The following is an 11,693-nucleotide window of genomic DNA, read 5'->3' as shown; positions in this document are numbered from 1 at the left end:
CCCCCCCCCTCTTTCCCTTAGAAAGTAGTGAGTACAGCTCTGGAGTATAATACAATACTCTGGGTCCTAAGGCAGTGTTTGCTAACCCAGGCGCCTCCAGCTATTGCAAAACTACAACGCCCAGCATGCCAAGACAGCCAAAGGCTGTCCGGGCATGCTGGCAGTTGTAGTGTTGCAACAGCTGGAGGCTCCCTGGTTGGGAAACACTGGGTTAGGCCTTAAAGGGGTAGTCCAGTGGTGAAAAACTTATCCCCTATCCTAAGGATAGGGGATAAGTTTGAGAACGCGGGGGGTCCGACCGCTGGGGCCCCCTGCGATCTCCTGTACGGGGCCCCGACAGCCCGCGGGAAGGGGGCGTGTCGACCTCAGCACGAAGCGGCGGCCGACACGCCCCCTCAATACATCTCTATGGTAGAACCGGAGATTGCCGAAGGCAGCGCTCCGACTCTGCCATAGAGTTGTATTGAGGGGGCGTGTCGGCCGCCGCTTCGTGCTGAGGTCGACACGCCCCCTTCCCGCGGGCTGTCGGGGCCCCGTACAGAAGATCGCAGGGGGCCCCAGCGGTCGGAACCCCCGCGTTCTCAAACTTATCCCCTATCCTTAGGATAGGGGATAAGTTGTTCACCACTGGGTTCACCACTGGACTACTCCTTTAAGGCAGTGTTTGCCAACCCAGGTGCCTCCAGCTATTGCAAAACTACAACTCCCAGCAAGCCTAGACAGCCAAAGGCTCTCTGGGCATGCTGGCTGTTGTAGTGTTGCAGCAGCCGGAGGCTCCCTGGTTGGGAAACACTGGGTTAGTCCTTAAGGCAGTGTTTGCCAACCCGGGCGCCTCCAGCTGTTGCAAAACTACAACTCCCAGCATGCCTAGACAGCCAAAGGCTCTCTGGGCATGCTGGCTGTTGTAGTGTTGCAACAGCTGGAGGCTCCCTGGCTGGGAAACACTGGGTTAGGCCTTAAGGCAGCGTTTGCCAACCTGGGCGCCTCCAGCTGTTGCAAAACTACAACTCCCAGCATGCCTAGACAACCAAAGGCTCTCCGGGCATGCTGGCAGTTGTAGTTTTGCAACAGCTGGAGGTACCCTGGTTGGGAAACACTGGCTTAGGCCCTAAGGCAGTGTTTGCCAATCTGGGTGCCTCCAGCTGTTGCAAAACTACAACGCACAGCATGCCCGGACAGCCAAAGGGGTTGAAGTTACCTATATGGTGGTGGGTGATGGGAGGGAGGCCATGCAGGTGGTTACCTGTACGGCCACAGTAGCGGGAGGCTTGGCGCTGCAACATTCTGCTGGAGGGCACATGCTCATCTCCAGCGCGCTCCTCTCTGCCGGCACCACGTCTCACGCGTCATCACTAACGTGATGACGCTTCTCCTAGGCAGCCACAGCGGTTCTGTAGGGCCGCAGGCTGCCTGGGAGGTAAGGAAAAGGGGGGGGGGCGTGGGGGTTGGGGGCACGGCTCTGCGGGGGGTTGCGGGCGGACACAGAGCGCGGGCGGCGGCAAACAGCGCGGGCGGCGGCAAAGTGTTTTAAAAAAAAAAAAATTATTTTGCGGCGGCGGGTCAGTCCGCCCCTGGCACCCCCTTGAGAGTGGCACCCGGGGCGGGCCGCCCCCCGCACCCCCCCTAGGTACGCCACTGCTGTCAGCTGCCTCATACAGATCTCCAAGCTGCCTGAACTTTATCAACCATCTTATCTCCTCACTTTTCAGCCCAATTGAGTTTATTTTTTTTTGCTCCACAAATCTTCTGCTGCTCAGAATTGTGTGACAGAGTGCAATTTAGGGGTTAATCCCTGGATTTTTGTTTTTTTGTGGTTCTGCACTGTTGGGTTCTGCTGCTGTTCAGAAATACGTGATTGTTCAGTGGTCTGTGGTGCATTTGTACCATTTTGTACGTGTTAATCTGTGAAGGGGCTACATACTGTGCAAGTCCAAACAATAGTATCTACCGGCTGTTTTTTTTTTTTTTTTATAGTTTTTTCTGCGTATAGTTAGGCATATTACTGCCCTCATCAGTGCATACCGCATACATACATCCAAGTATTGTACCATTTAGTACCTCTTAAGCTGTCAAGGTGCTCCATACCGTCAAAATCCAAACAATAGTATCCACCGGCTGGTGTTTTACAAAAATACAGAGTTTTTTTCTGCATATAGTTAGGCATATTACTTCCCTCATCAGTGCAGAGCGCATAGGTACATCCAAGTATTGTACCATTTACTCCCTGTTAATCTGTCAAGGTGCTCCATACCGTCAAATTCGAAACAATAGTATCCATTGGCTGGTGTTTTACAAAAATACTGAGTTTTTTCTGCGTATAGTTACGCATATTACTGCCCTCATCAGTGCATACCGCATAGTACCTTAGTACCATAGTACCATCTAGTACCTGTTAATCTGTCAAGGGCCTACATACTGTGAAAGGACAGCCGGAAGTAATCACCTGCTGCTGTTCTAGACAAATACTGTTTAAAGAGTAGTGTAGCGTATAGTAATACCCTCATAAACGCAAAGTATGTCAGGCAGAGAAGTGCCAGGACGTGCACAGAGAAGGGGCAGAGGCCTAAATACTTCAGGCAGAGTTGGCAGCAGACTTGGGTCGAGTGGCAGCAAGAGTCGCAGCGAGAGGCCTGAGCTCCCGTTATCTGACACCCCCAGTCAACAGTCGGTGGGCTCCTCAGACACAACCCTCAGTTGGCATGGCCCGGGAGCAGTCCCTGTCCTCCCATTGCCTTTGTCCTATGCTGTTCCCTCTCCTAGAGAAGTATCTTATGCTGTGGGTTCAGCTCCACTATTTACTGAGGATGATGTAATAGAGGACAGTCAGCAGCTACTGGACAGCCAAGAAGGGGAGGAGACATGCGCCGCTTGCTCCGCTAGGCGGCCAAGTAGTGATGCGGAGAGTGACGTGGGTGGCGGTGTTGCAAGGGTTTAGGGTCCTGAAGCAGACACTGTTGGGGAACCTGAGGAGGACATCAGTGACGTGCACACACCTGTTGATGATGATGAAGCCGATGGCAATTGGGAGCCGGGTGCAGAAGAGGCTTCATCATCATCATCAGAAGAAGAGAGTTGCAGGTTGCCCTTGAGGCAGCAAGGTGGTAGCACGGTTGGCAGTCAGCGTGGTGGCAGAAGTGGAAATTCTGGAGCCAAACGTGCCCGGGGGAGACCACCTGCTTCGCAGCAGCCTACCTTTCCGGGAGGTAGTGGAACAGGGGTTCCTGGAGACGGCGCCAGTAGCAGTCCATTAGTGCGGACTGCGGGTGGGAAAATCAGCTACTCGGCGGTGTGGAAGTTTTTCATAAGGCATCCAGAGGAGGTTCACGTAGCCACATGCAAGATATGTCGGCAGAAGTTGAAGCGTGGCCAGAGTCCCAATGTCGGCACCATGGCCCTGCGTCAACACATGCTTCGCCACCATAAAGCGGCCTGGGAGAACCGTGGCTCCGATGTCGTGGTCCAGCCTGCTGCATCACCCAGTGGCCATCCGCTCCCTCCTTCATCCAGCCAAGGCTCCACCACCTCAGCCGAAGGGAGCTGTGTGTCAAACCCTCCTTCTGTCGCTCCTGCTTCTCCCACTTTTAGTCAGCCATTCCGCCAACAATCCATCGGCGAAGCCATGTCCAAGAGACAACAGTATGCGCCCACTCATCCAACGGCACAGAAGTTGAATGTGCTCCTGTCCAAGTTGCTGGTGTTGCAGTCCCTCCCTTTTCAAGTGGTGGACTCTGCACCTTTCAGAGAATTAATGGCTTGTGCCGAGCCGAGGTGGAGAGTCCCAAAGCGTCATTTCTTTGCGAAGAAGGCAGTACCAGCCCTGCATAAGTTTGTACAAGAGAAGGTGAGCCAGTCCTTGAGCCTGTCGGTGTGTTCAAAAGTGCACGGCAGCGCCGACGTCTGGAGCTGTAACTACGGGCAGGGACAATACTTGTCTTTTACGGCCAACTGGGTAAATGTGGTTCCTGCACAGCCACAACAGCAACTTGGACAGGTCACACCGCTTCCTCCTCCACGCTCTCAGGCAGTTGGTCCTGTTACAGTGTGCGACACCGCCTCCTCATCCTCCACCGTGTCCTCGGCCTCCACTGCACATCCAAATCTCGGTGACCCTTCATCGTACCATGTGTGTAGGGCACGGCATTGTCAAGCTGTTCTTTACATGGTTTGCCATGGCGAACGGAATCACACAGGGGAGGAACTGCTAAAGTTCACTTGTAAAGAAATCCGAGTATGGCTTACTCCACGAAATCTGGAAATGGGAACCATGGTGACCGACAACGGGAAGAACATCGTGTCCGCGCTGCAACAAGGAAGTGTGAAACATGCGCCCTGCATGGCACACGTGTTGAATCTGGTTGTCAAGCACTTCCTCAAGTCTTCACCCCATTTACAAAACATCCTGAAAATGGCAAGGAAACTGTGCATGCACTTCAGCCACACGTACACCGCCAAGCACACCTTCCTTGAGCTGCAGCGTCAGAACGGTATCCCACAACAGACAGACAGGTATCCGACAGACTATACGAACAAAGAAAAGCCATCACCGATTTCTTGATGATCCAAGCAGATAGGAGTACTCCCCTGTGTAACTTCAATGTGAACCAGTGGCAGCTCATACCTGACACCTGCCGTTTGCTGAGACCCTTGGAGGAAGCCACATTATTTGTAAGTCTCCTGGATTACGCCATGAACGAAGTAATTCCACTCCTACATTTCCTACAACAAATGATTGAAACCATGGCTGGTCACTGCAATGGAGACGTTGCGCCTACATCTCAAGGCTACATGAGCCCTGTGGGGGCTGAACTGGAGGAGGAGGATGATGAGGGGTGGAGCACAGTTTTGGTTGGATGAGATAGCCAGTGTTTCTAGTCATCGGACAGGAGAGGAGGAGCAGCCAGAGGAGCTGGAGGGTTATGAGGAAGTTGAGACAGAGGACCCAGACACACCGTGGCAGTATGCAGTGGAGATGGAGGCAGATAGTCCCTCCGAGTCACTGGCGCAAATGGCACAATGCATGCTCAGTTGCTTGCGTAGTGACCCCCGAATTGTCAAAATTCGTCAGCGGGATGACTTCTGGATCTCCACCTTATTAGACCGTCCCAGAATGTGGGGCTTATTTACACCACTGAGAGGGAGGACAAACTGACCTACTACAGAGAGATTCTACGTAGTCAGTTGGCTAATGCCTATTGGCCAGATGGTCCATCCACTCGCAGGTCTGACTCGGGGGGGCCCTCTGCGCTCACCTTCCACTGCCACGGCTGCTGGGGAGGGGTGGGGTGGCAGGAGCAGTACCAGCTCAATCAGCAGCAGCCTGAGTCTACAGTCGCTGATGAGTAGCTTTCTTCACCCGCATAGTGAAGCAACTCATCAGCAGCAGGTAGACATGGAGCAGGACCTGAACCAGCAGGTGGTGGCATACCTTGACATGACCATGCCAACAACCATTGAAGATCCGCTGGACTTCTGGGCAGCCAAACTTGATTTATGGCCACAACTAGCAGAGTTTGCCCTGGAAAAGCTGTCCTGCCCGGCAAGTAGTGTGCCATCAGAGCGGGTGTTTAGTGCGGCCGGGGCCATAGTCACCCCAAGGCAAACTTGTCTGTCCACTAAAAATGTGGAGAGACTGACGTTTGTCAAGATGAATCAGGGATGGATCAGCCAGGATTTCCAGCCACCAATGCCAGATGCCTCAGAGTAGATTGACCATGCTGCCACACCAACATTTCCCAATTATGGTTGGTTATGAAACCCTCTTGGGTTATCAATTATGGTTATGAAACCCTCTTTGGTACTGCGATTGCCTGCTCCTGGCTCATCCTGTGTCTTTCAGGAACTACATGCCTCACTGATGCTTCTGGCCTTGGGCCTTTCATTTTTGGATGTTTAGCAGTAGCTAAATATATGCTTAATGCAAATGTCAACATTGATCTTTAAATGTAAGGGTTATGAAACCCTCTTGGGTACTGGGAATGCCTGCTCCTGACTCATTCTGTGTCTTTCAGGAACTACTGTCCTGTCCTCAGGCCTTGTGCCTTCAATTTTTGGATGTTTAGCAGTAGCTAAATACTTGCTTAATGCAAATTTCAACATTGATCTTTAAATGTAAGGGGTTGGTTATGAATCCCTCTTGGGTACTGCTCCTGACTGCTCCTGACTCATTCTGTGTCTTTCAGATGCAAATCATAAAATGTTGCAGTATCTTGTAATACCTTTTTTATTGGACTAACAGCATTTTGTAGAGACAAGCTTTCGGGATTCCTCCCTTTATCAAGTCCAAAGCAAATCCAAAATGCTGTTAGTCCAATAAAAAAGGTTATTACAAGATACTGCAACATTTTATGATTTGCATCGGCATCACTGGACTAATACGGCTACTCAAATTTACTGTCTGTCAGTAAATAATTGCCTCCCTGATGCCTCAGGCCTTGGGCCTTCAATTTTTGGATGTTTAGCAGTAGCTAAACACATGCTTAATGCAAATTTCAACATTGATCTTTAAATGTAAGGGGTTGGTTATGAAACCCTCTTGGGTACTGCAAATGACTGCTCCTGACTCATTCTGTATTTTCAGGAAATAATTGCCTCCCTGATGCCTCAGGCCTTGGGCCTTCAATTTTTGGAAGTTTAGCAGTAGCTAATACATGCTTAATGCAAATTTCAACAATGATCTTTAAATTCTCGGCACTCTGCTTGGGCCTTCTCCTACCCCGCCGGGGCCGATCCGAGGACCTCACTAAACCATCCAATCGGTAGTAGAGACAGGCAGTGTGTACAAAGGGCAGGGACTTAATAAACCCGAGCTTATGACCCGCGTTAGTTGTGACTCTTCTTTCCTGGCAAATAATTGCAATCCCTGATCCCTATAGCGAACGGGGTTCAGCGGCTTAACCGCACCTGTCGGTAAAGGATAGACACACACTGGTCCATTCAGTGTAGCGCGCGTGCAGCCCCGGACATCTGAGGGCATAACACACCTGTTATTGCTCGATCTCGCGAGTGATCGTGCAATGTAAGGGGTTATTAAAGCCTCTTGGGTACTGCTGATGCCTACTCCTGACTGCTCCTGTGTCTTTCAGGAACTACTTAACTTCATGATGCTTCTGGGCTTGGGCCTTTAATTTTAGGATTTTTCAAAATTCATACATACATGCTTAATTTAAATTTCAACATTTATGGTGCAATGTATGGGGTTATTAAACACTCTTGGGTAGTGTTTTTTTCTAATTTTCTGATAATTATCACAGTAATAAACTTGAATTTTCCACAATAATAACCATTACACCATTGAACGATTGTTGCGTGTGATATTTTAAGTAAAATTTTCAAAAAAAATACGCAAAGGGATGAACTCTGCTTCTTTATTTCATAAAAAATTATTTTATAGAAGAATGTCTTTTGGTGGTCCACCGTCCTGCATTATAGAGTCTTCTGGACTCTTGGATAAGTGCTTGTTCTTAAACAAAGGTACAAAATCCAAAAATGGCCGGTCAGGGCTATGGAGACGTTGCGCCTCATGCTGCAGCCAACTCCAGGCTGCGTCATTCTGGTAATATATAGAGAGCACCCGCTGTCCTGAATTTTCGTTAAAATTTTTTGTCAAAAATGTTTGTATTTTTTATTAGGGATTGTGAAGCTTTGGTGCGTACTCATGCATCAGCCAACTCCAGCCTGTGTCATTCAGGAAATATATGGTTTACTGATGGCGCTGCTGGGCCTGGGTCTGGTAATTTCAAATTTTCTCAAAGGTAGCACCCGTTATCCAAAATCTTCTTCATAAACTTCTACAGTTGTTGTGTTTTTTTGAGGGATTGTGAAGCCCTAATGTGTACTCATGCATCAGCCAACTCCAGGCTGTGTCATTCAGGCAATATATAGGCAGCACCCGCTGTCCTAAATATTCCTAAAATTATTTTAAAAATTGTTGTTTTTTCTTTTGGATTCTGAAGCCCTGGTGTGTACTCAATGCTGCTTCCTGCTCCACTCTGTCAGCCCGTTGGTCCTGTGACAGTGTGCTACTCCGCCTCCACATTCTCCACTGTGTCTTAAGCCTCCACTGCCCGGACAAGTCTCAGTGGCCCTTCAGCATACCACGTGTACAAGTCACGGCGGTGTCACGCTGTTCTTTACATGGTTTGCCTTGGCGAGTAGTCTTGGAAACAATGGCCGGTCAGGGCAATGGAGACGTTTCGCCTAAATCTCACGGCCACATGAGCCCTGTGGGGGCTTGTTGGATTTGGTCCTTCGTACCCACACGCTGGGGTCCAGGACACGCAAAGGTTGTTTTAAATTTCAAATCAAAAAATGATGGCGCTGCTGGGCCTGGGTCTGGGAATTTAAAATTTTCTCATAGGTAGCACCCGCTATCCAAAATCTTTTTCAAAAATTTCTAAAATTGTGGTGTTTTTTGGGGGGGATTGTGAAGGCCTGTTGTGTACTCGTGCATCAGCCAACTCCAGGCTGTGTCATTCAGGCAAAATATGGGTTACTGATGCCGCTGTGGGGCCTGGGTCTGGGAATTTCAAATTTTATCATAGGTAGCACCTGCTATCCAAAATCTTCGGTTTAAATTTCTTAATTCATCTTTTAATCTTAGGGATTGTGAAGGCCTAGTGCCTACTCATGCTGCTGGCCACTCCGGGCTGTGCCATTCATCCACTATATGGTCTCCTCATGCTGCCAACACCTCCACGCTATGTCATTCAGTCACTATATGGTCTCCTCATGCCGCCAACACCTCCAAGCTGTGTCATTCAGTCACTATATGGTCTCCTCATGCTGACAACACCTCCACGCTGTGTCATTCAGCCACTATATGGTCTCCTCATGCTGCCAACACCTCCACGCTGTGTCATTCAGCCACTATATGGTCTCCTCATGCTGCCACCACCTCCACGCTGTGTCATTCAGCCACTATATGGTCTCCTCATGCTGCCACCACCTCCACGCTGTGTCATTCAGTCACTATATGGTCTCCTCATGCTTCAGCCTCATCCAAGCTGTGTCATTCAGTCACTATATGGTGTCCTCATGCTGCCAACACCTCCACGCTGTGTCATTCAGCCACTATATTGTCTCCTCATGCTGCCAACACCTCCACGCTGTGTCATTCAGCCACTATATGGTCTCCTCATGCTGCCAACACCTCCACGCTGTGTCATTCAGCCACTATATGGTCTCCTCATGCTGCCAACACCTCCATGCTGTGTCATTCAGCCACTATATGGTCTCCTCATGCTGCCAACACCTCCACGATGTGTCATTCAGTCACTATATGGTCTCCTCATGCTGCAAACACCTCCACGCTGTGTCATTCAGCCACTATATGGTCTCCTTATGCTGCCAACACCTCCATGCTGTGTCATTCAGCCACTATATGGTCTCCTCATGCTGCCAACACCTCCACGATGTGTCATTCAGTCACTATATGATCTCCTCATGCTGCCACCACCTCCACGCTGTGTCATTCAGCCACTATATGGTCTCCTCATGCTGCCAACACCTCCACGCTGTGTCATTCAGTCACTATATGGTCTCCTGACACTGATGCCACCTCCAGGCTCTGTCATTGTGCTGCTGTGCGGCAGTGATTCTAAGAGCGATGCCGGTAATCTGCATGTTATTCTGAATAACAGTATTATTTCACTACCCCAGCACACACCATATGCGTTATAGAAGACAGCAAAGTGTTTTATACCCCTATTGAGGGTGTCTGTAGGCTAGAAATAGCTTTTTTTAATATAGATTCGCCGTGAAAAAAATTATATCGGAAAATTCGGCCAATCAAATTTTTTAAAAGTTGGCTCATCTCTAAATACTAAAGCAGATCCTATAGACCCTGCTATGGAGGTGTATGCAAACTGATAAATAAACCAACACAAAGTTTACACACTATCCAACATTATCATCACAGAATCCAGTGTATACATGGTACATTATTCAGAACTCATACATCACTGTATTGACACAAGGAGTTGTTAATACTGCAAAAAAATGAAAAAAGCCCCAGTCCCGACGCATTTCTGCAGGTACTTATTTAATCAAATACATCCAGTACTTGCTTCCTCAGGGGAATTAAGGGGAGCTAAAGATAGCACATATTATTCCTAGTACGTTATCTACACATAAATACAATGTAGCAATATAATGCTTTTGGGTCAGTGAACCCCAAATTGTTATAAAATCATTAAAGGTCAATGGACCCCATTATCCAACAAGCGTCACAATATCCTTCCCGGCAAGTCAGTACTGTTCCCATTTAATATTTCTCGTAGTAGAAGGATCTAAAAAGAAGCACACGAGAAAAAGAGCACATAGTGAGCATTATCGCTCAGACTTACCCCAATATCGATAAAAGGTCCATATAATTATAGCACACATGACTACTTACATAACCGCCGGGGGTGTCAGACTGCAGACGCTATCTGCAATATACAAAATTGTACCAAGGCAGACTCCGGCGTGCATAATGGCGCGCGCTGCTCCGGGATTAGGACGGGGAGCGCTGCCACTGCGGCGTCCTGCAACAGACTCCAAACCGTAAGTGACTTTCTAACTAGCGTAAATGATGTGTTAGATGTTCTTGAAGTCAGTATACACCGAGTCTGTATACTGCAGATATCAGGATATGATGATCTTATATAGAGGTTCTGCAGTATATCAGGATGTGAGGATCTTATATAGAGGTTCTGCAGTAGATCAGGATGTGATGATCTTATATAGAGGCTCTGCAGTATATCAGGATGTGATGATCTTATATAGAGGTTCTGCAGTATATCAGGATGTGATGATCTTATATAGAGGTTCTGCAGTATATCAGGATGTGATGATCTTATATAGAGGTTCTGCAGTAGATCAGGATGTGATGATCTTAGAGGTTCTGCAGTATATCAGGATGTGATGATCTTATATAGAGGTTCTGCAGTATATCAGGATGTGATGATCTTATATAGAGGGCTCTGCAGTATATCAGGATGTGATGATCTTATATAGAGGTTCTGCAGTATATCAGGATGTGATGATCTTATATAGAGGGCTCTGCAGTATATCAGGATGTGATGATCTTATATAGAGGTTCTGCAGTATATCAGGATGTGATGATCTTATATAGAGGTTCTGCAGTATATCAGGATGTTATGATCTTATATAGAGGGCTCTGCAGTATATCAGGATGTGATGATCTTATATAGAGGTTCTGCAGTATATCAGGATGTGATGATCTTATATAGAGGTTCTGCAGTATATCAGGATGTGATGATCTTATATAGAGGGCTCTGCAGTATATCAGGATGTGATGATCTTATATAGAGGGCTCTGCAGTATATCAGGATGTGATGATCTTATATAGAGGTTCTGCAGTATATCAGGATGTGATGATCTTATATAGAGGGCTCTGCAGTATATCAGGATGTGATGATCTTATATAGAGGTTCTGCAGTATATCAGGATGTGATGATCTTATATAGAGGTTCTGCAGTATATCAGGATGTTATGATCTTATATAGAGGGCTCTGCAGTATATCAGGATGTGATGATCTTATATAGAGGTTCTGCAGTATATCAGGATGTGATGATCTTATATAGAGGTTCTGCAGTATATCAGTATGTGATGATCTTATATAGAGGTTCTGCAGTATATCAGGATGTGATGATCTTATATAGAGGTTCTGCAGTATATCAGGATGTGATGA

Source organism: Hyla sarda, assembly GCF_029499605.1.
Source record: "Hyla sarda isolate aHylSar1 chromosome 1 unlocalized genomic scaffold, aHylSar1.hap1 SUPER_1_unloc_14, whole genome shotgun sequence".
In the NCBI taxonomy this organism is placed as follows: domain Eukaryota; kingdom Metazoa; phylum Chordata; class Amphibia; order Anura; family Hylidae; genus Hyla; species Hyla sarda.
This window is presented reverse-complemented; position numbering follows the sequence as displayed.